General features: G+C 47.7%; 1 protein-coding gene and 1 long non-coding RNA gene across 3 annotated transcripts in view; one reads left to right on the top strand and one right to left on the bottom strand.

The window, feature by feature from the left end:
- Positions 1-26,887, bottom strand: part of BCL11A (BCL11 transcription factor A) — a 90,157-nt gene that overhangs the window by 25,048 nt on the left and 38,222 nt on the right. The window lies entirely within an intron of this gene.
- Positions 1,501-22,962, top strand: LOC138066886 (uncharacterized). Its single transcript, XR_011140528.1, has 4 exons — positions 1,501-5,840; positions 9,698-10,301; positions 10,875-15,083; positions 21,763-22,962. It is a non-coding gene; the product is annotated as an uncharacterized lncRNA (long non-coding RNA).

The raw sequence follows: 26,887 nt of genomic DNA, 5'->3' as shown, positions 1-26,887 counted from the left end.
AACTTGGAGCATCCTTGGAGAAGGACAGCAAGGGCTTCCTCGCAGCTGCACCAGCACGACGGGCTCCACCCCAAGCCCAACGGAAGGGCTCCTGGGACCGCGGCAAGTATTTGACCCTTACAGGAAAAATGAGAAGTTTGTGGGTGCCTTTTTGGTTTTAATCTCAACATACTTTTTATAGTTATTTACTCTTCTAAAAACAAAAAACAAAACAAAAAAAACCCCACCTACCCCTCCCACCCCCGCCAACGCTCTATGAGGAGAAGAAACAAAATAAATCGTTTGCAAGAGTGAGAGATCTGGGTCAGAAGGAGTCAGGTCTGCTGTCCCCCAGGAGCATACCAGAGCTGCCAGTCATACTGGCCTGACCTCAAAGTCTGTCACCATTTTCAAGGCGATTATGATTTGGCCACAAAAAAAACTGTTTCAAGCTCCAACTTGGCAAGGAAGGTATCGGGCTGGGACTGATTTTGTGCTTTTTTAGAACTTAAGGGGGGGTGGAAATCTGTCACTTCTTGATTAACGAGGAACAGAACAAAATTGCGAGCGGTAGATTCAGAAAATAATGCTGTGCTTTAAATGCAGCTTTAGAAGAAATTTTTAAAGAAATCCCTCATGCAAAAAAGAATTGATCATGCACGCCTAAGTACCCTATACGCTAATGCTACAGTGATGGACAAAACCAGATAATACGTAAAAACAGAGTTCAGCCTAACATAGGTAATTCCATTAACGTCCATGCTGCTGGCGGCAGCATCTAAACAGCGAGCTATACCGTAGTACCGTCAGATCTGCAGGGAGGAACTCCTCACTGATACTATCTAGTTTGTCTAAAAATATTAACCAAGTTCGAGAAGCGCAGGTTTCATTTCCACTTCCCTCGCTGCCAGGCTTTCCCGGGATGCCTCTCCTGAGCACGGGCACTGCAGCACCAGCCCACAGGCGCCGCCGCCACCTCAACACTTTTCCTACCTAAACTTGACAAATATGACTCTTCCCCATCGAAACAAGTCAGGTTCGCTCTGCATGAGGGTTTCAAGGTCGTTTAATGAACAGGAGCGACGCTGCTGTGACCGCACCTGGCGAAAGCTGCTCCCTCCGGCCGAGCCGGCACCGGCACCGGGCAGGTTTCTCCTGCAGCAGCCAGGAAGGTCTATCTGGCCAGTGACCCACCAGCGAAGAAATCTCATCTCAGCCTTGACCTGACAGAGCATCAAAGCTCCTTCAAAGTCTAACCCGACCATCCAGTAAACAATACCTTGTTTCAATAGTCCATAATTATGTATTTACCCAATGGCTGTTAGGGACAATCAAGTTAATAATTCACTTTTTAAATGTGGCGTAATTACACAGCTACAGAGAGGTTCCACGTTATTTTATTCATTCTCATACACCAACGTGATGAATGGTTTCCTTTTCTACTTGCTGTTGGCTCCCTTTTCCTCTTCTTGTTTTCTTCCTTTCTGAGGGCTATGTGGCTAAACCTGAATAAAAGGCAGAGCAGACATCAAAAAGTTGTTTTTTAAATATGCGAGAGGCGGCGCGCTGCAGGTGAAGCGCTGGGGCAGGCTGCGGGGACTGAGCGCTGCCGACGGTCGCTGCCACCGCCCGCGGGCCCCGCTCCCAGAAACCGGTCGGCGCCAAGCCGCCCGCGCCACACCGATGGAGAACGTAACAGCTAATGTTGGCTAAGTGCAAAAAAGCCATCTCTAGCCTTTCGTCCTCAATTCCAGCATTTCTCCTGGCCTGTATCACAATTTTGCATCGCTTTAGCTTTGCGAGTGATATCTGGCAAGGGTCAGCGCGTATCATACACGCTACTCTGCAACGCGTATTTATAATGTGCGCAACGCAAGAGCATCTTTTCCACGCACAGAGAGTGACGGACAAACACGACGGCGCGATTTTGCCTGCCTGCGAACAACGGCGACTGCTTTGCGACCCAATTAGCACGGCGGGACGCGGCTGAGGGACGCGAAGGCGCCACGGCGCAGGGCGCTCCTGGAGAAATCGAACGGCGCTGACATTTCGAAGCCGTGCGGAGCCCTGCTCCCAGGCAGGAACAAGGGACGGCGGCATCTTCCCACCGCTGCGCGCTCACAGGCACGCTGGAGCCCCCGCGTTTCCGTACAGCTGAAGCTGTTCAGCACCTCTTTCTTCATTTTATTCTACGCTGCATTTCACATGTTAACTGCTATTTCTCTCGCGCGTGTGCCAGACCCCACCAGACACCCGTGTTTACACTGCTTTACTTTGAGACTTTCTGTAGACTTGCTGTGCAACGCGCACAGCGCCACGGAGCGACACAGCTTACGCGCTACTCAACGACACGCGTTTAGCCAAATTAACGAACGGGCTTATTCCAAGGACGGCTTCAGCCCACGGGGACGACGCGCTGCTGGCCCGCTGGCCGAGGCAGGCGCGAGCCGAGGACCCGCTCCCCGGCCGAGGCGCAGCGGTCTCCACCGGCACCTCGCCGGCTTCTCGCCTCAGCGGCGCCAGGCGGCCGCGAAGGCTCCCGCTGCAGAGGGGTTTCAGGGCTGCACGAACACGAGCGACGGCACCGAGCGGGGAGCAGCCGCAGGAGGTGATACACAAGCTCATTTGGTTTTTCCCAGTGCTAATACCTGGGTATTAAATCCTCACTTACTGTTACTGTACTGATAAAGTGACTTGCTTTTCACGCTAGGTTTGCCATATGGAGCAGACTTCAAACACAGATTCAGGGAAGGGAATATCTCTCTCTAAAGCTTTAGAGTGTTATTCCACCTTTTCTGTCTCAAAATGGATCCTCTTCAGACTCTCCCTCTTTTACCAGCCTTCCCCTTTGGCTCACTTTCCTTCCACTTTCAAATTAATGGTATTTAGATAGCAGCAAACCAAAGTGACAAAGCAGGTCAGGGGAACGGCAGGTCCCCCAAAACTTCATCTCTGTCTGCAAATCATCTGTTAGGAAGGCAAAGGTTTATTCTGTCCCTGAGCAAGTTCAATGTCACCATGGAGTTGCAAGCACAGCAAGTGCTGAACCAGATCCTACAGCGTTCCCCTTCCTAACTCGCACAACAGAGTATTAGTAGAACTGATAATTTTTTCTGCTTTGCAAATAGGACTAGGAGGTGTCGTAAAGTTGTCTGGTCTCCTCCGGTTTATTCGGTCTCCTCTCCGCAGTCCAGATATCCTTGAAGTTGAAAATGATATAATACTTAGGATATCTGAAGTTTGGAGGATGTAAGACTTGCAAGAATTGCTACAGCTTTATTGCATTCTCAGGGCACAGAGAGTATTTACTATACATATATCAAGTCAAGGAATGCAAAAAGGGCATATGAAAATTTGGTGATGCAGGCTCAAGAGTTTAAATTCGCAGAAAGGAAGATAAAGAGTGGATTTTCTTATTTATAGATTTGCAGATGAAATCCAGCAAAAACAGCCTACATCCCCTCCCCACCCCACCCCCAAAAAACTCCTTTATGTCAGTAAGGCTGATTCAATTTCCAGGCTTGCAAGGTCTCCTCTATCCGAGTATTACCCGACCCCAATAACATACTGTGTTCCAAGGTTAAGATCTGTTTCCTTACAATAATGCAGAAAGCTGTTGTTTCAGTTGCGGCTGCAGAATTCAGCTTTGAAGGACAGGTTAGTACCACACTGCATTTAACTGGATTCAGTTCATCTGATTATACAGTGCCTTGCTTTCTGGAATATGTAATCATCTCTTTCTGATGACATTTTAAATATCCAACTAGACAAATAATTGCAGCAATAATTGATAGCTGAGTCAAGCTAGAAGATTATTGATTGGCACAGTACCCACTGAAACAAATGTTCATCTTTCAAACATTACAGTGAGGATGCTTAAATGTAACTTTTGCTGATAAATGATAAAAATTTGATTTACTGATAAAACCACCGGAATAGAATATGCACTTCAGTATTTGATTACTTCGTGAAATTTTGAGAAGAAAAATTAGGCACCGGGATTTATATTCTATTCCACATGAATAATTACAAAGATACGGATAAGTAGTTGAACATAAACACATGCAGGGAAGTCTTTAAGAGTTGCTGATTAACTCTCTACCCTCCTGAATGGTATTTATCTGTCCTTAATTACTGCTTACATAGGAGTTTATCCTGCCATCCTCCTAAGCACGCCTCGCGTGTGTCTCATTATCAGCGGCGGGAGTTACACGCTTGCACCAGGCCGACAAAGTTCCCCCTGTCGTTTCCCCAGCAGCTCTTTGAGAGTGCAGGCAGCAGTCAGTTTAAACGTGCATATTCTCCCCGAACGATGAATATAGCCGAAATGAGGTTTTGATCTCATTTGCCATGGTGTAAATCAGGAGCACCATCGCCAAAATCGGCGGCGTTACATTACCATAAAAACAGCATGAGTGAGGTCAAGATCAGGTGCATTTGCAACCTGAATTTGCAATCTTAAGGAGAGGGCTTTTAAAGCTGAAGTAAAACCGCATTTCAGATCTTATTACACAGGGGTCTGTTTAAACGTGGTTTTCTTTCTAATTATAAAATTCCGTTAACCCCACAGCACTGCCTATACGTCAGGGGGGAGAAAGAGAGAATTTCTGAAACTTACTGATTAGAAAGAAGAGCGAGTAACCGAGGCTGACGGCCGCACGCGAGAAAAGGCAAACAATGAGCTGCCTAGTTAAGGACGAGGAGCCGTTGCAAGGCAAAAGCCTGAAATTAAGGAAAAGCACCAGAATATTTGAGCAGGGAACAAAGAATATAAATTTCAGAGTAGGAGATGAAAAATGCACTGAAACGTTTTGAAACCGAGCCATTAGGAGTTGATTGAGTCTCATAGCTACTGTTAAAAATCAGACGCTTGTTAGATGCAGTGATCATCCGAGCCCTGACACTTAAGGCATATGAGGGGGCTTGTCGAGCGGCTTTACTCTAATTTAGAGATCCTCCGTTAATTAGAAAGCCCTCAGATTTTCTGCAAATGCAGGTCACTATCGACAGCTCGTGCTTTTGATGCTTGCGGTGTGACAGTTGCTCGACTGACCTTCTGCGAGCTGGCAGGGCCGTCCAGACTTTCCCAGTGTCAGGGAATTCAATCACCGCTGCCAGCTTCAGCAGGAAGTTTCAAGTAAGGTTACTGTACTCATACACGCCGTTTCCTCATATTAAACAAACGCTGATGAAATCTGCATTTGCTTAACGCTATAAATAGCTCCAGTTTCAAATGATTATTTTTTTTCCGCCGCTGAGTGGATGTCACATTCAGTCCAGAACTTGAGGGTACGGGTTTATTTAAAACCGTGCCAGCGCAGTGCTCACGAGAAAGGGAAGTGTTTCACAGAGACTGCCTTGCTTGTATTGAAACTGCAGCAATTGTGGAACAGAAACCTCCTTTTTAGATTTTTGTTTCCTGATTTCTACAGCAGGTATGAGTGGCTGCACCTGCACCTCCGTCGAGGCCGCGCTTGCAGCGCAGACCGCGTTTGCGGAGGGCGGGTGCCGAGGCCGGGGGGTGCCCCGCGCCGAGTGCCCGCGCACGACCGGCCCGGCATGCACCTTTCTCAGGGCATCTCTGCTGCCTTTTTCTAGCCGCAAGAAACAACTGGTGACGCTGTCAACAAAACCCGCACGCCAAATCCCGGCCCCTCGGGAGGCCGTGAAAATTTTGCACTTGCGTGTGTTAGCACACTCCTTTTCCTCTTTTTCTTTTTCCTTTCTCCTCCCTTCTCCGCGGGCGTGCACGCGCGCGTCTGCGGGTATTTGCTGCTTGCGTCTGACAACAACGGCAGGTGGAGAGTGATTCATCTAGCGAATGATCTAATCGCTGCTGGAAACGCGCTCACGTAGCAAAGGTGGGTAACAGAAAATAATCCCTTGCTCAGGCCTGACGGCCACTATTTAAGGGGCTGCGCGTGCTCCCCTTGGGCCCGGTGGCCGCCGGCAGCCCTCTCACGGCCGCGCAGAGCGCCTGCGCCCAGCAGCACGCTGCCCTCGGGTTGCACCAGGGAACGGCGGACCAGGCTGCGCCACCCTGCTCCGGCCCTCGCTCTTGCAACGCCACGTGAGGAATCAGGAGTCCCGGAGCTGCCTAAGGAGCAACTTATAGCGCATAATATACAGTGCAGGGCACATACTAATTGGTACAAGTTATATATCTCTACAAACACATGTATATTTACGAAAGAGCATCAAAATTCTACAGGTCCGAGCCGCCGTCGGCCGCCGGAGCTGCTGCCTGGTTTAGGCAGGCACCCCACGTTGCCCAGCAGCGGGGCTTTCTGAAACGCCAGCTCGCAAGAGCTGCAGTGAGCCTGCCAGGCGCGCAGCGGCCCGCAAAACGCGGCTCCTCGCCTAGGTGCTTCTTGGAATACGTTCCAGTATGAATACGTGTACGCAAGACAAGAGCGGCGGCTCTTTCTTCAGGTGACTCTCCAGCACAACCCAGGAGAAAGAGAAACGCCAAAGTACAGAAAATCTTTTCCGGAGGCAACCACCAAGTGAAATTGCAAAGCCCTGTTTGGAAATACAAGAAAAATAGTGAAAGTTACAGTGACAACCCAAAGGCAAAATGACAGACCTAGTCACAGAGGGAGTCAGCAGCAGACACTAGAAAATTAACTATCATGAACGGTCTAGCATTGGCAGGGAAATGAATGAGATGATCTAAGAGATATTTTCCCCCTCTAATAGGATTTGATGATGATTTTGCATAGGCTTTGTGCTAGCCTGGCTTTTGATAAAGGCATGGTGTCTCTATTCAACCCACATGCGAGTGAGAGATTAATAAGTGGCAAACTCGACCCACCTCTGCTATAAATGGTTCTTGCGCACATAGAGGAAAAAAACCCCAAGCTATGACTGATTAAAAAAAAAACAGTGACCTGAGTGTGGTTAGTGTTTTTACACCCAGATCTTCAGTTATCAAGAGATTCAGACAGGAGAGAGAAATTCTCATCCAGTACCCAGAAAAGGACTTAATTTACTAGCCAAATGATGCAGTGACGTACAAATTACGTTCACCTTAGGAGCACTCAATTTTAAGACCTTTCAGCTGGGAGCCGCGTTAGAGGGCCGTCAGGATGGCGCGATGGAGCCTGGCTGCAGCCCGTCCTGTAGCATGGAAGCGCGTATTACCCCCACGGATAAGGTATCTGTCCTTGCCCTGATGAGGGGCAGAGGGTAGAATGACTGTGCCCGGTAACTTTACAAAAACGGGGGTGGTAAGCGTCATCCTTTTCAGCAGCACAGGAGACGGGGCTTGTGCCACTTGCCCATGAGGAGGAGAAAGGCGCTGACTTCCAATGGGAAGAGCTGCGTTGGAGACCTTTGCCCACTCACCAGGGAAGGATAAGAACAGAGGACTGGCCTCAGAGCATGAGTTAGGACTTCGCTGATGGTAAAGAGCGAAATGAAAACAAAGGTTTTCAAGTATAGGAAACAGATTGTAGAGAATCCCATCTTTCCACAAGATAAGCATTTTGTTACAGGAAAATGCAATTAAATGTTGTAACTGCCAGCACTTAGATACCAGGAGCAGATAACAATAAAAAGCCCTAACCTAGACTGATTAATTGAACGATCTTTTGTGTCGTCTATATGGACATATTAAGATACCCTTTCTTGGGTTGACTACCACCTTACTCCAGGGTCTGCTTCTCAGCAGGAAAATTTCCGGATCCAGGCCCTGCTCTTTAACGGCACTGAGACTAAAACCTCAGCCTTCGTATTGTCTCAACCGTGTGTTGGGCCAAATGAATGCAGCTGCTGTTCGGCAGAGAGCAGTTCTCATGCACTTCATCCATGAGAGATTTCCCTTTCTGGCTCTTTGCCATCACCACCTCTTTACTTTGACAATACACCAAAAAAGGGAACTAGGACCTCAGCCCTCCTACTTAACGCTAGCGAAGACAGCCCACATCTGCAGGACTCGGATGAAAGATGAAGAAAGCCTGAGCGCCGTACCCATCCATCAGCTCGCTTAAAAATCTCTCGTTGCTCCCTTAAGGGCAGCGTGCAGGGAGACGCTAAGCTGCACGCAAGCCGCACGGATTTAGGCTGCCCCACGACAGCCCTGGGGGCTGCTAGTCTCCCTCCCCCTATACCCCATAGGTATTTTGGGAACCTGCCAGGGGATGGGGCTAACAATTTCAGCCACAAATATGGATGGGTCTCCAAGAGAAGGAATTTTGTAGGACAGACCGAGCCCCAAATACAGACGGCTGGGGAAGGAGATGGGTGGAGAAGGACCATTTTAATTGTCCTGGAGTAGCGGGAACTTCAGATTTTGCAAATGAATGAGCTCTCGCTGCCACGGGCCAGGCAACAAATACAGGGTGCCACAGAGGCCGCAGGACGAGGTGCGACAGTGGCCTCTGCGGGGTTCGGCTCTCGCTTCCCCGGCTCTGTTTTGGGCACGCAGGGGGCCCCCGCCGAGCACACGCTCCCAGGGGAATACCTAGCGCCGGGTACACTCCGGAGACGTACGGCCAGCACGTTGGCTAAAGTGAGTATCCCAGGTTAATTGTTGTCATTTGTACTGCAGCCACGTTTCGGGGCCTCCATCGGGGCGAGCGCCCCTTGGAGCAAGGCACTGCACGTATAGATAACAAAACGACAGTTCCTGTCCCTGGAGCTCGCTGTTATCATTATTACTATTAACCTGACAATATGGACCGCCAGTTTAAACAGGCTGTTGCTTCAGCATGAGTGTTTCTCACTCCTGAAGTTTAAGAGCACTGAATATTTCAAAAGGTAAATGGCGCAAGTTTTAATTCTTCCATCTTCCTGTCCACTGCTATGTCTAAAACCACAGCAGTACATTCGTGGTTTGAGCAAAAGAAATTGGCCTCACATCATTTTTAGTAATAATACAATAAAAGAGCAATAACATGAATAGTAGTTAACACTGCAATGTTGCACTTAATTGCACCTAAAGTCCGAGGCTCTCGGAGTGCTTTGCAAAAGTCCGTGAATTCGAGCTCGGAGCAGCCACGTCCCGAGGAAGGGGAGCACGGGAATCTTCTCCAGCAGGCACCGGCGAGCCCACGGCGCGTGCTGAGCTTGCCGCTCTGCGCCTGGTGAGCTGGCAGGGCCCGCAGCTCACCGCCACCCCTGGGCTGAATAACGCGCTCGGCCAAGGGGAGTCAGGCCCAAAGAGCAGAGCCGCAAAGAGCTGGACCATCAAGCCTCGCCTGGAAAACGCACGGTGCTTAGTCCGTTTAGAAATAAACCTGTATTGGTTGGCCTTAGAGAATATAAAAAGGAAACACATCATTGCAGTAAAGGATGTAAAGGTACTTGAGCCATCACTTTACCTGAGCGTTTTCTCAGAAAATACACCATACGGGGGTAGGGTGGGAGACAACTGTATATATGGTATTCTTGAAATTGCCATCAGGTTCACCTAGATTCTTCTCTTACGTCCTTGGCAATCCAGTTAAGATTTGACAGCATTTAAAGATGACAGTGCTTGAGATAATGGGACAATGCCATAACAGGATTACAGGAAATGGAAAGAAAGGACGTACGAATGTAATGTCATTTAGGTAATGTCATCTATGAACAGTTTTTGCTTCAATTTTTGCTGACAAAGAAGTCAGTATCACTTATACAATTCCTTTTAAACTCTGTTATTGCCATAAATAGTTTACTTCTTCATGAGAGACACCTTTTATATATGCTGCTACAAATATTTTCTCCAACTTTCTAGCTGGGTCTGAGAAGATGGAATTAAAGGAGCATTGTCCAAAGAACAGTTACCTTGAAAGAAAGGCACGCAGACGAGCGCCAGCCGGGGAACTGGGAGCAGGGGAAGGCAGCTGAACCAAAAGAAGCCTCTACGCCTTTCCAACGTAACTACAGTATCCAGATTTGCTTAAGATCCTTCCAAATTAATTTCTACCATATTATTTCTCCTCCAGAGCTCAAGGCGCCCTCTTTACATCAGTATTCCTCTTCAGTCACATCCCAGCTGCCCCTGCCCGCCGCTAAAACAGCTTCCTCATTGTCCCCCACCAGAAGTTTTGTTGTGTGCCAAGCGACTGACCACAAACAAAAGCTTGTTTGACCAACACTTGTTCCAAAACAAAACACCGGCTATAGGAGGAAGTGCTGCAGAGGAGGCGGAATTGATGTTCTGGCAATTTCAAATCCAAACAGAGGAGCGTTCTCCTCCCCAGCGCGCCTGCTTGCCAGACAATGGGGTCTGCGCGCCCCGCTCGCTGCACCCTTTGTACCCCACCGCAAAAATCCTCCAAAAAGCCATGTCTATTATGTACTCTAATAAGTGGAAGAGATGCCGTTAAATAGAGCCAGTAAGTATCTAATGCGCGCCGTTCGCATTGTTTCAAGGCCGCCGGGCGGACAATAGGCACCGTTTGGCTGGTGACAAAGGCCGTTCTGCCTAGTTCTCCTCCCGGCTCCTCCAGCTGGAGCACCGGGAGGCCAAACTGGGCTCCCCGTTACGGGAACCGCCCCGGGTAGCGCCGCTCGCAACCCGCTGCCACAAGCGGAAGGGGAAGTGTCAGGAGTAGGGCTCCTACCGCTTCCGAGTGACACGCTCGGGCAGATCGTCTATTTAAAAAAAGAAAAAAAAAAAGTCGAGAAAAACGGTATCTGAAGCAGACAGGTTACTTCCTCTAACGAAGAAACCCTTCTTCCTTAAAAGAAGAAACTTCTAAAGGACTTAAGGAAGGGTTTCTGGCACTAAGTCGATTCGCAGAGAATACTGGGAGGAGCTGACTCCTTCCACTTTTAATGGTGAATACTAATACCAAAATTCAGGGGGTGGCTGTGAGGTCCCCACTTGCTACCCTTTCTCCGTGATATTTAGGGATCTTTTCAACACTTCTCTTTTTCTGAGCAAAACGTTTCTTTTAACTTTCCAGCCGTGCCTTAGACGACTCCTCTTCCTGAGCCTCACTAAAGAAACTGTTATGCAGAAGAAGAGCCTTTACCCTCCGCACATCTCTGTGATATTGGCATGTGAAGTTACTGATTAGAAGGAACACCCTCCTCAGACAGATAGTCCCCACCCTTGATAAGTACAGTTGAAAACCGCAGGAGTTACGTATTCCAGCTACTACACGCTGTATGGGAGGCTGACAATCTTATCCGTTAATAAACAGACGGTCAAATCTTCATCACGTTAAGCAATGTGACACGGGCACGTTTAGGCAATGCATTCGACAATAGCTCGGTCTGCAAAAGGGTGGCCACCAGGGCTGCATACGGCCAACGATGCCAGGCTGCTTTGAGGGTGTCAGAACACATAAGACAATCACGCAGGAAGAGAGATACCCCGAGTCATTTATTTACTTTTGTTTTTGTTTTTTAATTCTAAAATGACAGCCGTCGTCCTATTGGCTTTCGTTCCCTTTGGTAAACAGTCCAATTGCATCAAAAATACCTTTCCAACGCACAGAAAACCAACACGTTAGGGAAAGCGCAGTCACTGTGGCTGGAATCGCCTACTAGGCGTGCAGCAAAGCGCTAGCAACAAGTCTTGCAGTCAGACCGCTTCCAGCGACCACATTAACACGGAGCTGAAGTTTCTGCACTCTAATTGTTCACAACAAAAGCGAAAGGCTAATTTCCCCGGACAGTGAGGTAGTCTGGATTCCTCGCTGCTAGACAAAGTACCTCTGGCTTCCTTTCAAATAAGAAATGCTTATCTCGCCTTTTCAAAAAAATGGCCACGTTATTTCCTTCCACGGGTTTACTGCAGGCTTTCCGCCGCCTTCGGAGGGAGCGGATTCGTCCTAATATATCCACGCGAGCACACCTTGCTACTGCGACACGCTAATAATAAGCACGGATACATTAAAATTCGCCGCAGAGTCACAATACTCGGCCCTCAAACAGCACTTTCCGGATGGGAACTCGTCAGCCCCCAAACGCCACCTCGCGCGAGGTGGACGGCGCAGGTAGGGAAGCCGAGTCGCGGTGGCTCCGGCCGAACCAGCCGCGGTCCTTGCTCCTAGGCCTGCGCCCCAGCCACCAGATAAGGCAAAGAAAAGCTCTCGCTGCGAGAGATCTCCACTGTGATTAAAGACAATTTTCTAAAGCTTATTTAACGTTTCATTGCCGAGGCTGCTAATGGTATTTAATACCGAGTGTCAGAACTGGGAGCAGAGTTTGCATAATAGTGGAACTAACTCTCCCACACAATTAGCAACCGCGCTTACAACACCGCGGTGTGTGTCCACACACGCTCGGCGCGCAGGCAGCCCGGCCGTGAAAGGTAAAATACTGCAAGCGCCTTGGCGTCAAAAAGGCACCAGCAATTCAGCGTTGAGGCACAGCTTGCTGCTGGTGCTGGCCCTGCCCGGTCCGGCAGTAGGCAACCACACGGCTGTGATCACCGTCAAGACGGAAGAAACAGAATTACCTACTCCAATGCTTCCTCAGCTTTCTATTTCACATAGATAACTACGGGTACGTTTGCATATACGTGCAAGCATATTTATACATTTTATTTCTACCCTGCAGAAGTGCTTGTGCGTGTGCTGTAATAAGATGCATACAGGAGACAAGTATGCAAATACCAGAGTTGGGGACAAACCGCAGAACTGAGATCTGGGGTTTGGCTTTTTTCATAAGGAAGGGTCAGTTCTAAAGACCCGTTCCTTGGGGAAAAGGCAGGTCCCTCACTTTAGCAGGAGGGTTTCCTCTGCTGACTTTCTTCACCCGCCAGTTTTGCTGTTGTCCGACCTTCTGGCCATAGAGAGATCCTACTGACAGGTACCACACTCGGGGCTTCCCTGCGGCTTAGAAACAGACTTGGAGGATACCAAAATCAGAGCAGCTAGGACAAGTCGCACCAGGCAGGATCCATCCCCTTGCAGCAGGTCCTTGTGACATCCGGAACACCTGTAATTCCTGTTCACTTCAGCAGGAGTTGTGGTTAACGAGCACTTCTCAGGATCAGACCTGTACGCATTTTAACTAGCTCCAGGGGCACAAATACAGCTGGCCTGCAAGCTCCTTGCACTATACGCTCCACATTTTTAAGTACCTGTGCACTTTGCCCTGTTTTCCCCTCTTTTTTAAGGCTGAGCTTATAAAAACCCCACTGACGGATGTTTCTCTACAGCCCCCACTTTGGGTTCTCCGCGTGAAGTTGTGTCTTGCCATTATGCGTATCCAGAGAACGACAGAGCTGCTGCCCAGCGCCTCCCAGTTCCTGCAGAGCAAACAGGACCCAACAGAGATGACACACCAGTTCAAAGCTTGTCCACTCCAGCTACGCTGCCTGTACTCGCCCACTGGCACCAAGCAAACTGCTCCTGGTCCACGCAGCTACGTTACACATGCTGTAGCACTACCCAGATCTCTTTTTTTCCCCCAAAAAAGAATTAATAGTAACACGTTAAAATTGCCCTTAGCAATTACTATTTCCTTCTGCTTGCTCCAAAGTTGGGATCTTTAAATTTCAGAGCATATCCCAACAGGAAGCTAAAAAAGAGGCCACCAAGAAAAGACACACAGCCCTTTGAGCCAATCAGGCATTTTTAGGCACAACCCCAGAACTTCCAGAAAAGCAGCCCTCATCGTCCTCACCCTGACCGAGCCTTTCAGAGCGCACTGCTATCAGCGTGCCCCACGATGGCTCTAATAACTTTGGATGCAGAGGAATTACTTCAACCGCTGAAGAAATGCAGCTACCTCCAGGTTGGGGCACAGTGGTGCACAGCACACTGCAATCCACACTTTGTGGCAGGATTAGATGATTCTGAAATAATGCGTTCAGGTGAAATTTCAAGAATTGGGCTATGCCTGTTAGAACATGATCAGAAAAACAGGGTTAATGCTCTCGTCATCCGGCTGCCCGCACTGTGGATGTTATGTGTCGTGTCGTTCCCACAGTGACGCTGCCCCATTCAGAAAGCAGGGATCCCATTACGTTCGGTGCTGTACGGACAGGGCCGGAACGGTCGTCCCATCTAATTACCGCACTTCGAGACAAACCTGGGTTTATTCCTTATCAAGAGCATCAGGACTGATTCAAAGGAGATTGCCTCCTCCCTGACTCACTCGATCCATCCGGTCCGGTTATGAGCATCCGGCTCACAACCAGCTGCTGACCCTGGCTAACCCAGCCGAGCTTGCGGCAGCAGATAGGATCACTGCAGTTGGTGACACAGATGAAACAGCCTCATGGGTTTGAACTCACTGTATATAAATGAATTGCACTCAGTGGGGCATCTCTTCAGGACAGCCGGTGGCTCTGTGCTACCTAGAGTAAAAGGCTGCTGGAGGGCTGGCCCCTGAACCGAAATCTAGGACACCACGCTAGGAGGCCAGGACTGAGGCAAGTGTGACGCATTTATAAATTATGTATCATACATGTTTTTAATTTAAGAATTGTTAGACAGGAATTCTACAGCAATTTTCTTTCTCTCTTTCCTCCTTCTTTCCTGCTTTCTTTCCTTCTCCTTTCTCTCCTCCTTTCTTTTGTCCTTTCCTTTCTTTCTTTCCTCCCTTCCTTTCTTTCCTCCTCTCCTTTCCTTCCTTCCTTCTTTGCTTCATGGAATTGTTACTCTTCTCTGGGGAAAAAAAGCCCTTCCTTCCTTCCTTCCTTCCTTCCTTCCTTCCTTGCTTCCTTCCTTCCTTGCTTCATGGGATTGTTACTCTTCTCTGGGGAAAAATAAGTCCTAAAAACACTCAAATGCTGCACTGCGTGAAGTAAGGACTCCACTTCTTCAAAACCTCAGAAAATATAGGAACAGCTGTTGGAAAGATGCATACTCCTACCCCTAAAAAGCAAAGCTGTTCTGGGCTCTGATGATGAAGCACCACGAGGCCCACAGCAACCTGGACTCTGGGTCCACAATCTTGCAAACTTTTTCCAAATTCCTAGTCTTATACCTTAGTGGGCAATATGACAGGCAACCGCTACCTGCATGTTAGAAGACGGGACTTGCTCGGCCTGCTTTTGGGCACCTATTGACCTGCCCCACCTCACCTCTGGGACAGTGTCTCTCTTTCCTCTGGCTGCAGAGCAGGAGCGGGAAGAGTGGCCTTTGTATGTAGCCACCTCAACAGCATGCTTAGAGAACAGCCAGGCAAATACCCGCCATCATATCCCTCCTACCGTATCCTTTAATTACCCTTTACTTCTGTGCTGTACATCTGTATGCGTATTGTTTTGTATATTTATTACTTGGAAAATGTAGGATTTTTATCTTAAAGATGTTATCTGCTTGGCTGCTACTGTGCGCTTGAAACATTGGGCTGGGAATCTAGTCTTACACTCACATTCAGGTACTTTTGGAAAGCCTATCATCTTCTCTATCAGAGACTCAAACTCTTGTCGATTGTGTAGATCCGGAATAATTCCATCGGCTTCATGGAAGCAACTGCGGGCTGAGGCTGTTGGAAATGCAAGCAGAGTTAAGCCCATAACCCCTATAACATGACAAATAGTTGCTGTGGCAAAATTTTTGACACCACAGATAGATAGCATTTTAATTTGAAATGCAGCATAAACAGCTGGACCAAAGCTTGTCTTAAGATATAAAAATAAATTCCAGAAGCCTTTAGTTAGGAAAAGCTTGGACTATGTAAAACCAACGGGAACTCTGCTGAAGTTAATGGAGTTACATGGATGACGCAAACCAGGCACAACAGGGCTTCTGTCTGAGGAAGAGTGGAAGAATAAAGCCTAAAGAATCATCTAGTCCTACAGGAGAAAGTTAGACTAAAAATCTCCCTATATAAGAGAGCCTTCAATCCTATGAGCTGCTCAGAAGTATGAATCTCATCCTTTTGTATTTGATCCACCAGCTCCCACTTCCCAGTTAGGAAGTTTTCTTCTGCCTGCATTGAGACAGTTTAGATGTTGGCTTAAGGATCGTGAAAAGCAGACTTTTTTCTTTAGTGATTCATTCACTTTTCAGTCCTAAGGGAATACTTAAATCACATTTCCGAGTTTTTTTTTCAGGAGCTAGGAGTGCTAGTAGGTTACCATGTAATCCCACGACTCCAAGAGCTGGAGCTTTAAGAAAAATGACAGTTGCTGAGAATCATGATAAAATCATAAAATTTAGCAACACCGGACTACCCACCTATACAGATGTTTTGGACTAATTTCCCATAGAATAGGCAGGAGATGATGTATATTCTACACCCAGTCCAAAATCCCTTACATTTGATTCTGCACACCCCCCTTGCACGTAAGCGAACACAATGCTTCCACCTCCTAATTCCTTGTTTTGGGGGATGACAGGCATTTTCTCACATGGAGCCCAATGCAAAGGTCAGTCGACGGAAAGACTCCCACAACTAGCAGCAGGGCTTTCTGGGTCAGTCCCTCTGTGAGTGATGCAGGTGAGGAGTGACATCACAGGAAGGGGAAGAAACTGCCCCAAATTCCTCGGGGTGCATCTATACCATCCTTTGCAGGTGGGTATGATCTCGCTCTGCCCATACTCAGAGCCCGTGCCATCTCACTGTACCGTTCTGAGTCCGCCTGATGCCACGTGACTGCATAAATTCAGTGCTAAGCCTGAACTAATATACCCAGCCTCTCAGCAGGGCTTATCAGCTCGGGCTCTGTCCTGCAGGGGCTCAGCACCTCCCCTGCTTCCGCCTCGCGGATGGCTCGCATCCAGGCAGCTCAGAGCACAAGCACAGCTCACTTGCATACGCTGGCAAAATGTATGCAAGCCGTTAGAAGTATGCCTCAGAAACCCTGGAAATGTGACAGCTTTTTGTGTTGTAATAATGCAATTCAAAAGACTATTGGAATTGTATAAATATTTGTACAGGCACTTATCACTGTAGCAGTCAAATACTAGGTCCTTCTAAATCAGCTGATCTGCTTGAAGTCCTTGCCTCAGTTTGCAAAGTCGGCTAAACAAAATCATGCAAGCCCCAATGCTGTGATCTATATAGTGTAACATAAAGCTCTGTTTATATAAATAGTCTCCATCCTCTAACATCCTTACTTTCTGGGTGGCTCTCAGCAAAATAAAATAAAAACTGGAATCAGATTTCCAGCCTACTAAAAGAACATGAGCAGGAAATACATTTTAGCCAAGGAAAATTAATTAATTATTATTAACACAATGAATGCTTGCTAGGAAATGTTTGTACTTTGCAGTTGTAATTAAATATTCTCAGCTCTCAGCCTTCATAAATTAGTATTGCATTTTATAGTCCAGATTTTTTTTTAATAAGAAAATATATTCACGTTGAATTTTTCATTTTCTGCTGGCACAGAAAGGCAGGACAAGGTCTCTTAATATTCACGCCCATTTTCCTTTCTAAACAATTACAAATATTTTCTTCAATGGCACATACAGTTTTCATACAGTCTGCTGTCATTTTTGCTCTAGTACAAGCCGTATCGTGATGAATAAACTGGGTCCCATCACCCTTCTTCGTGTGAGGAGGCGCCTCACTCTACATTTGCACTAGAGCTATTTTCTGCTCCACGAGCAGAACATGAGTTTCTTGACGAGGCTGATGAGCAGCTACCTACATAAGGCACCTCTCACCTAAATCAGTGGGAAAACTCATTCATGTGAGGACTGGCCCACAGTGCAAGCACTGCAACACCTAACTCTAATGAAGGACAAGTTTCTAATCCCTCAGTCCTATGTAACACTTTCCTTGAGGAAAGTGTCCCATTAGCTTCAGCCATCTGCTCACAAAAAGAGGACTTTCCCATCACAAGGGTAGCAGAATCTGGCCCTAAGTCTCCGTGAAATGGGTGGAAAACATATAGGATTATTACTAATTTGGAAAGAAAGCACCTGAGACATAATGTAATTCCACTGCCAGATTCTATCGCTTTTACCCACAATGAGCAAATACCACAGGAATCGAGCGGACTAGTCACAAAGCAAAAGGCTTCTCAGCAGCTTGTAAAGAAATCGGATTCTGTTCCTAACTGATGGACTCATTGACTGAGCAAGGATCAGAGTTGTGGAGTCCCAGCTCTCAATCTTGATAATTAACCGCGAGACAATGTGAACTTCACCTGCCTCACCCTTCCCGGAAAAATAAAAAGCAATGAGGCTCAGGTTCAGGGATTTGTTTTTAATCTTCTCTTTACTCTGAGATGGACACACGCAATCACTCCATTTTGTCATCACAATCCATAGCGGATTTAGCTAATATTCCATTCCAGCAGGAAACATCTTAACTCTGAAGATCTGATGATTGCCCCAGCAATCAGTTGTTCAAATAGTTGAAAATTAAGACTACTGCACACAAAGTAAATTAAGTAATTTTCTACCCTCCCAGGGTCTTACAAGTCTATCAGATTTCCCACGACTGATATGTCATGCTGCCTCATTACTGTAAAGACAATATAGCTCCGAGTCCTTTAAAGACTACCCTTAAAGACTAGGAAAAAAGATCTTAGCAAACACAGATCCCCCCTCACAAATGAAGCAAGGAGCAGAAGACCATTCACAGAGTGTGTTTATCTGCTTCCATGCTTAAGTCTCACACCTTAGGTTGCATAAACCTCTGCAAATTCCAAAAACGATGTATGAAGCTGTTCTCTAGGATACCAATTTTGTCAGTCATAGTCCAGATTGCAACGGTTTTGTTCACAATGATGTCAGCAGAGTCAGATGTGAAGAAAAATGCTCTTCAATTTAATAATACTGCAATCTGCTCCCAAAGCAGGGATCAATTCAGCATCCTTAATACAGTAGTTCTATATCTCTTTCTTGTTCCTAAAATAAGTAAACAAACCAGGTTTTAGGCCATGACTGATCATTTTTAAATAACCATTTTGAACTCTGTCTGCAAACATTTATACTGAAACGCTATCAGATGTTAGCCTTATTAGTTAGCCTTAGCCATTAAAATAATCCTTCAGCACTGGGATGGTGCTGTGCAACTTCATGCAGATCACTGGATCCCTTCCATCCTGACTTATACATTTCAGAGAGATTTTGTTCTCAAGCCCAAACAAGCTGGAATCATTCCCAAGCATTTGGAAACCTAGAGCGGAGGAATAAGTACCCTGCATTATGGTAATCACCTGGTAGTGGCTGCTGTAACTTAAGTTTATGTTCAGACTTTCAGTGTCACCCTCTGTTTTCAATGCTTACAACTTTTTATAAATTTTTCCTTTGCAACAGAAAATCTCCCTGGTTGGTCTCAGGCCAGAAGTGAGCTTTTGTAATCAGAAAGGGAAAAAAAAATCAGTCAGTTATTTACAACTAAAGAGACTCGATGGGAAAACCCACTCACGGAGTTTTAATTTAAGACAGTTAGTCACAAGTTGCCAAATGATGGAACAAACGGCCTCCCCACGTTCGCATGCAAATCAAGCCCCTTTAAGAATGCAGATTTGTGGGGAAAGAGAGAAGAAAAGAAAGCAAATGCTATTAACAGAGTTAAACATTTCTTTATATACTTCAAAGCATGTCATGTAAACACTTTTGGCTGTACTTTTCAGTGAAGGCCAGGTGGCCTCTGGGGTAGGACCCCACCTCAGAGGTCCATCAGAGTGCACATACCTGGCCACAGGGAATCTACACCTTTGATCTGAAAGATGGAGGAGAAACTGGAGATCTTGGGTTTTCCATCTTGGGGGGCTGGCTTTCTACAAAGTCTCATTTTCCAGAAATGCCAGCCGCTCTGAATGTCAAGTTCATTAGGGGCACTTCAACTTGAAGACCCACATCCTAACATTATTTGTTCTTTCCGGAAGGTTCTCCAAATGTCTCCCTGATAACGTCCACAGCAACCACTTGTCTTTTATAATTTCCTTCCCGCTCACAAGGCAGAGATAGACCACTTACTTTCCCTGAGCAGAATTCACTGGACAAACTTTGTGACCCATCAAGCTTCAGAGCTATCTGTGATGAGTGACCCAACCACCGGGTTCCCGCTGACCTGAACAGCAGCATTTCTAATGATTTCAGTGGGAACAGAATAGGGCCTGAACTTTTGGCGCCAGCAGGTTCGGGCTTATTAGGAGGCTAGAGAGCTCTCAATATGCAAAGCGAAGAGGAGTGAAGCAGTTTCTTGCAGAAACTACATACTGTGGATCAAATCCTTGATACTGGATTCAGGTACTGCAGGACTTCTCCAGAAGCTCACAGTCCCACTCAGAATGGGTTTGTACCACAGCAACAGGCGCTGTTTCAATACAGTCTGTAACAGTACTGATCCTTGCTCCCTTCTCATGAAGATGTTGCATATGTGATGGATGAGTCCCTACTTCTGTATAACTCTCATTGATTTGACTGTGTTGGAACATCTGGAGTTAGTTGACTGATTGTTTTTACTTGTCTTTTGTATCACTATATAAAATGCAAGGGACGGTCTTAAACATCTTGAAATGAGTTTTTTTAAAGAGCAAAAATACATCCTTTCAGTTATTCCAGCCTGTGTTGGAGGTAAGGCTGGAAATTGCACCTGGTGACAACAGGCTGGAAATGAGAAACTTTTTCTTCTGAGGGAAGTGTTAGCCCTTCAAGACTACAGGTAGACAAAAGGCACAGTATAGATGACAAGGGAGAAATTGTTACAGTCTGTGGCTTTGAAGATGGAAAACAGCTTCAACAGGCCAGTCATTAAGAACCCAGACTGTGGCAACACTTGAATGTATTCTTGAATGTACACTCCTTTACCTACTGATCCCTCTGGCTTAAACAAGCATGGACGATAGCATCCCCTTCTACTCTTCTAGGCTCTGTCTATCTATCTACTCTTCAAGCCTCAGTTTAGTATAGCCACACTCATGAAAACCTCTCATGCAGACACGGAAGTCTCTTGCCTGGATCAGGAGACCCCACCTACATAGTCTCCACAAGGAGGAAAATCTCTCTTCTTTTTGTCTTTGCTGTTTTGCCTTAGCACAGGACACCACTGGCTATATCTACACCAGCATTATTTTTTGGAGCAGGTGCCCTGATTGTCCCCATTTATCATGTTTTGGTTCAGTTGACTGAAGAGTTTTTGTGGACATTAATTAAGTGCTTTGCAAGAGAAACTAAGTGGAAGGCTTCACTTCAGGAGCATGCCAAACACACTCCAACGCCTGCTGCAGGCCTAAGCGCCCAGAACAATGACCGGTCCTGCAGGCAGTCTTGAACCATGAGTTCGGTTCAAGGCCACCAGACCACAGCTTGGCCAAAGTATAATTCCCAAACACAAGTAGGCTAGCTGTGCTATCAAGTGAGCCACTCCTGCCATACCAAATTACTTGCTAATGTAGACACTGCCAGTGTCTTGAACTGGCGTTAAGCCCAGGTGTAAAAAAGGCCAGAGGATGAAACTTTGGTCATACACAAAGCTCGAGTAAAGCTACAGGCTGGGGAAAGCAACTCATTACACTGGGTAGAAGAACACTGCTACTACTCAGCCGTCTGCTAAACCATTGGGTCCTTCAAAGGTTTGCAGTTGCCTGGATCTGCACAGTTATTCCTGCCTGCTCCCATGCCCCTGCCTCAGCCATGCCTTTGCTGGGAAGAGTATTAGTCCTGAGAGATCGCATACACAGCAAATGTGTAATTTAGAAAAAAAAAAAATCATTTGACCATCCCAACACACATAAGCACCAGGAAGAGGTTTGGACTCCCCACTCACAAGCTTATCTACAAAATGGATGGGAATAGCCAGGGCTGAGCTCTGATTCTTATTTTCTTTATTTATTCGTGATACGAAGGCCTGAGAACTGCCAGGGATCTGCTCGCAACCAGCTTATCTTCTAATGCTTTCCACTGCCTGGGTGTTTAGGTCTTGGATATTGTTGAGGATTTAAACGCACTACTCTGAAAAACCCTTAACAGCATTATCCAGCATCAGCTACAACATCCCTGCAGGGCAAAGGTCTCTTCTCAGTTTAGTTTGGACCGACAAGACTCCCAGTAGACAGCAGAAGTGCCCAGCAGAAGCCCAGGCACGGCCTCGTGGGAGACGATCCCGGTTGCTAATTCGGAATGCGTTTTCCTAAAGAAAACAATCCTCTTTCGGAAGACGTGTATGGAGCAGCTAGAATGAAGGGGCGCACGCAGTCTTCTGGTGCTTCCCTGCTCACCCCCTCGCCTTTCTCCCCATCTGCCTTTCCCTTCCCAGTTACCACTTCATCCTTCCCAGCGTTCAGCTATAAAGAAAAGGAGATTGCCAATCTTGAAACAAGAACGTTGCACAAGCCGTAACTTTCCTCTGGCCACCCCTTATCTGTCTTTGAGCTGTGATAAAAATCAACCTCTGACCTCCTGCTGCTTTTACTTTTATTAATATTTTCTTTTGAAACTAGACGCACTCAGCTCTCCAGATCCTAACACGAACTACAGAGATCCCAGCCTCGCTCTCTCTAGAAACGCAGGCCGGGCAGAAAAGCATCCCGCCTGCTCGTCTTTTGTTAATATTTTGCTTGGAGTTCGGCGCGTTCGGAAGCTGCTGGTATAAGCAAAACCAAACAGCCTAAGAGCAGTTTTTCCTGTCCTTTCCTAACCAAGTCTGCTATTCTTGGGCACTATCAAACTGAAGAATTTTCCCTCTCGCTCTCCTGACAATACAGTATTCGAAAATGTTTACACTGAGGCTTAAATCTACATCTGGGCTGGAAAACGTGGTTCATTCACAGCTCCTGCTCCCCTGTGTGCACGCATGCACGCGCGCTCGCTCCCCCCGCACCTTTCCAGCAGGGCTCCCCGCGGGGGCTGCTCCTCCTCCCGGCTGCACCCACGCTCTCCTCACCCCAGCAACGGGCGCAAACCTGCCCTCTGCCCGAGCGCGGGCAAGCAGGCCGCGCACCTGCCCCGCTGCTGGCGTCACCGGCGACGGCGCCGCTCTGCGCCCAGTGACTCACGGCCATCCGCTACAGCAAGGACCAATTACGGCCGGGAGCACAACCGGCGGGGGCAGCGCCCAGCCACAGCCGGCGAAGCCAACAGCAACTTCAAACAGCGCCAAGGAGCGGCGCAGACCCGCCGGAAAACGGGCCGCGGCGAGGCACAGCCCTCGCCTGCGACGGCCACCGCCGGGGAAGGGAAGGAGCTCGGCCCCAGCGCCGCGCCGCGGCAGGACGCTCGCTCGCTCGCGGCCCCGACGCGCGGACGGCCTCACCCGGCGGCGCAGCCGGCAGCAGCCGGGGCGGCGCGGGCAGAGCGAGGGAGCGCGGGAGCGACCGTGAGACTTCGCTGTCGGCGCCGTCGGCCCGGGAGGCGGCCGCCTCGGCCAGCCGCCATAACCTCCGCTTTCAAAGCGAGCGCGGCGTTCGGCCCGGCCGTCGGCGCGCTCCCTCGCTGTTCCCTCGCTGTTCGGCTCAGGACTAACGACGAAGCCGTAACGGTGAACGCTGGCGGAAAAACCTCCCCGCTGCTCTCTCAGGAACACTGGATACAGCTCCGTTTTTCTGTCAGCAGCCCCGAATCACGTTTTAAATGCCAAGATTTATGTGTAGACCCTTATAAGTGCATCCCATTATAGCCTTTGCAAGACTACGTTTCAACCTAAACGTTCAATTAATATAATTAAATTGCTACCTGACGGTATTATCTAATTTAACTTAGGATCTGTGCTATTGAAAAGCACGTGTCTTGTAGCACTCCGACTGGCAAGACATGTGATAAACAGACCTATAAACATGTTGGCTCAACTGAGCTGTTTAAAAATAAATTAGCAAACTATAAAAATAAACAGTAACATACATATGTACTCAATTATGAACTAAGTCTAATTTTTGTTCTGAAATACTGTCTTTGACCTTAGTCATAAACAAGCACTATTAAAAAAACATAATATCTCAACAGACAGAAGGGCAGGGATTAAACGCTCACTGAGCGCGGCAGAATGCAAAATAAGGGATGAAAAGAAAGAAGAAAAGAAAGAAAAGAAAAAAAGCTCGCCCTTTATTAAATGCAGGAACCTACACTGACTGCAAACCTTTACGTTGATTAAAGCTGCTTATATCAGAACAGAAAAAGTTAAAACCCAGTCAAGTGCTGCAGCCGCTTCCTATGTTTAAAACCGGGTAAGATCTAGGAAAAAAGAAAAGTATTGCGGCTGGCGGCTGCGTCGACGGCGAGCCGCCGCGCGGGCGCGCGGCCTCTCGCCCGCCGGGCTGGCTGCGGGCCTCTGGCTGCCCAGGTGGAAAGCCTGCTACCGTCCCGTACGGCTTGGACCGTTCAGAAACATCTGGTGAAAACGTGGAAATCGTCTGCCGCGTCGCACCAGAGCAGAGGGCGAAAAACAAACAAACAGATCTTTAAGACTGCAGAGGAGCGTTCGGGACACGCTCTTCACATTGACCTAGGGCTCCCCTAAGAAAAGAACGAGACACCGTGCCGGTCGGCCACGCGCGCGCGCGCGCACGGACACGCACCAACCGAACTCCCCGCAAAGCTGAAACGCTGCGAGCGCAGCAGAAGCCCCATGGGCACGAGGGGCTGGAGGAACGGCGTCGTTGGCAGCGCAGCGCCCCCGGGCCCGCCGCCCCGTCAGGACCTCCACGCACGCTGGCGCTGACACAGACAAGAAGGGCTGCCCGTCGCTGAGGGACAAACGTCCGTAACACGCGTTTGTAAAGGAACGCGACTGCAAGGTTATGCAGCGGCCGGCAAAGGCCGGCGTGCATTTCTGGCGGACCTGAGCTTCCCCGGGAGCGGGACGCCCAGACCACGCGCAACCCCTCAGCACGTCTGGCGAAGTGCGAACGGGAGGGACAGAGAGGGTAAACATGAAACCGGGAGAGGCTGCGCTGGGGCTTGCCGTTACACCGAAAGCCCGTGCGAGCGAAGCGGGTTGGGAGCCGTTTTCGGCCTTTTGCAGTTTGCACATGGTCAACACACTGCCATCGCTCTGCAGGTAGCGGCAAGGGGCCTTTCCCGAACCGTCCTCAGAGCTATTAATACACCTGCAAGGATTTGCCGTAACTCCCGGTGCAAATAGAGTATTTTTAACCCGTTCAGCAAAGCAAGCCACCCTCTTCCACTCTAAAGAGCACGTATAAATCTCATATGTGAACGCTGCTATGACAAATCTTTTCAAAGCACAGTTCTTGCCCTGTTTATCCACAGGTAGACGGCCCCACAGATCAAGCTCCCTGCTTCTCCTTTAGACAGGACTGCAGCGGTGCCAACACTGCCCTTTGCATGCTGAGTGAGGGGTTTCCGTGCCCCCGAAAGTCCATGCACCCCCCGCCTCTTTCTTTTTATCCTGCAAATAAATGTCTGCCGTTCTCCTAAGCCACTGATAGATGCTGCTGCTCAGGAAGGACCCTCAACGATCAGTCAAATCGTAACCAGCAAAAAGCACCAATGGAGATCGGAGCTGATCGCAGCGCTTTGATATAGCAGTGACTTGTCAGCGCGAACTTGGCACGCATCTGACCTGACCGGCACCCTCCTGTACGTCACAGCCACATTTTGTCACACACCACAGCTATCCTGCAGACTGCTTTCGGAGTCAGGTGTCTCGCATGTATTTTAGAGCAAAACAGAAGTAATAATAGTTCCCGTTCAGACAATCTCCTCTTTTCCTCTTTCTCTGTCAAATAGCTTACACTCGAAACCAAGCATCTCTCCCACGGACACTTCCCCAACCCAGAGCATAGTCCGATCGGAGAAGATGTGTTCTCTCACAAGTGACAACAATAAAAGCTGGAATTAAAAGAACGTGTCGGTTGGGAAACGAATGTCATTTTCTGACTATCCTCCCTGTTCTGTTACCAATAAAACACTTCAAGATACTATTCATGCAAACATAAAGTGCTAATGGCTACCTGTTAACATGTTTCAGAATGCCAGTATTTTTGCTCTGATGCTGACAGTTCTCTTTTTGTTATTTTAAGCTAAGGGAGCTCTAATCTGGGTTGAAACTGAAGGCTTTAAGAATTACAATCTACATAAACTGTGCAATTAATGGCACCATTTCCTTACACATTGCACCACTTTACGGACATAGTGTTCTCTCAGTCAAGCTATTTTCCAAGCTGCAATAAGTTGGAAATGCATAGAAGCATAGAAGTAGTGTGTAAAGAACTATAAGAAATTAATGAAAATTTCATTAACTCTTTTCTGAGTCCTGTGCACGCTGTGTGTGTTTGAGGGCTGACAGGAAGGGAAAAAGTCATGTGAATGATAAAATCCAATGTACTGTACAAGACACTTTTAACGGCTTAAGGATAAAAATTCAGTGGCCATTCCCAGCTAACTTAAGGGACGGATCTTCAGGGCTTGAAGATCCGCTGGTGCAAACTGGCCAGGCCCATCCCATCTGATTCACACCACAAAGTGTTGCCCTAGTCTAACTACATATCTCCTTGAGTATTCACCGTAGTAGTCACTGGCTAAAGTTGAACGTCTTGCATATGTACTCTCTCCCCTACGTTTTTTGCTTTTGAAAAAACGCATTAGGTAAGTAAGTCTTTCCACTCCCTTATGTAAGTATATATTGAGAATACTACCATTGAAATCAACGGAGTTACACCAGGTGAAAAGCAACTCATGCGAAAGAACCTGGTCCCTTGTGACTAAAACCACCACCATGGGTTGGAGTATTGATCTCTTTTGCGTGGGATACGACAACAACAAAAGCTCTTTGGTCTCCAGAGCTATCACAGTTCTGTGGAGACACCCAGTGACTTTGAGCATGGGAGAACTTTGTCCACATTTCCCTTTTCCAGCTTTGCAATTTTATTATAACGAATTAAGAGAGCTAACGAGTATTACTGGAGCACATTGCACGGAGGACAAGAAACACAATTTATGTGAGGTAATGATCAGCTTAGAACAACCTCCCAAGTCCCATTTCAGGCAAAATGTATGCCAGCAACCAGAAAGGATGGGCATAACCTAGAGGGAGAAAAACAGATGGCCCAGTCCAACTCCATGATGCAGGAGAAGCAAGACAAGAGTGGATCTAACCCAATATGGCTACTTTTACATCCTCATGAAAAAAAATTGCTCTAGACTACAAG

The sequence above is a fragment of the Struthio camelus genome, chromosome 3 (genome assembly GCF_040807025.1).
Source record: "Struthio camelus isolate bStrCam1 chromosome 3, bStrCam1.hap1, whole genome shotgun sequence".
Taxonomy (NCBI): domain Eukaryota; kingdom Metazoa; phylum Chordata; class Aves; order Struthioniformes; family Struthionidae; genus Struthio; species Struthio camelus.
The sequence above is the reverse complement of the archived record's forward strand: the minus strand, read 5'-3'. Positions and strand labels throughout refer to the sequence as shown.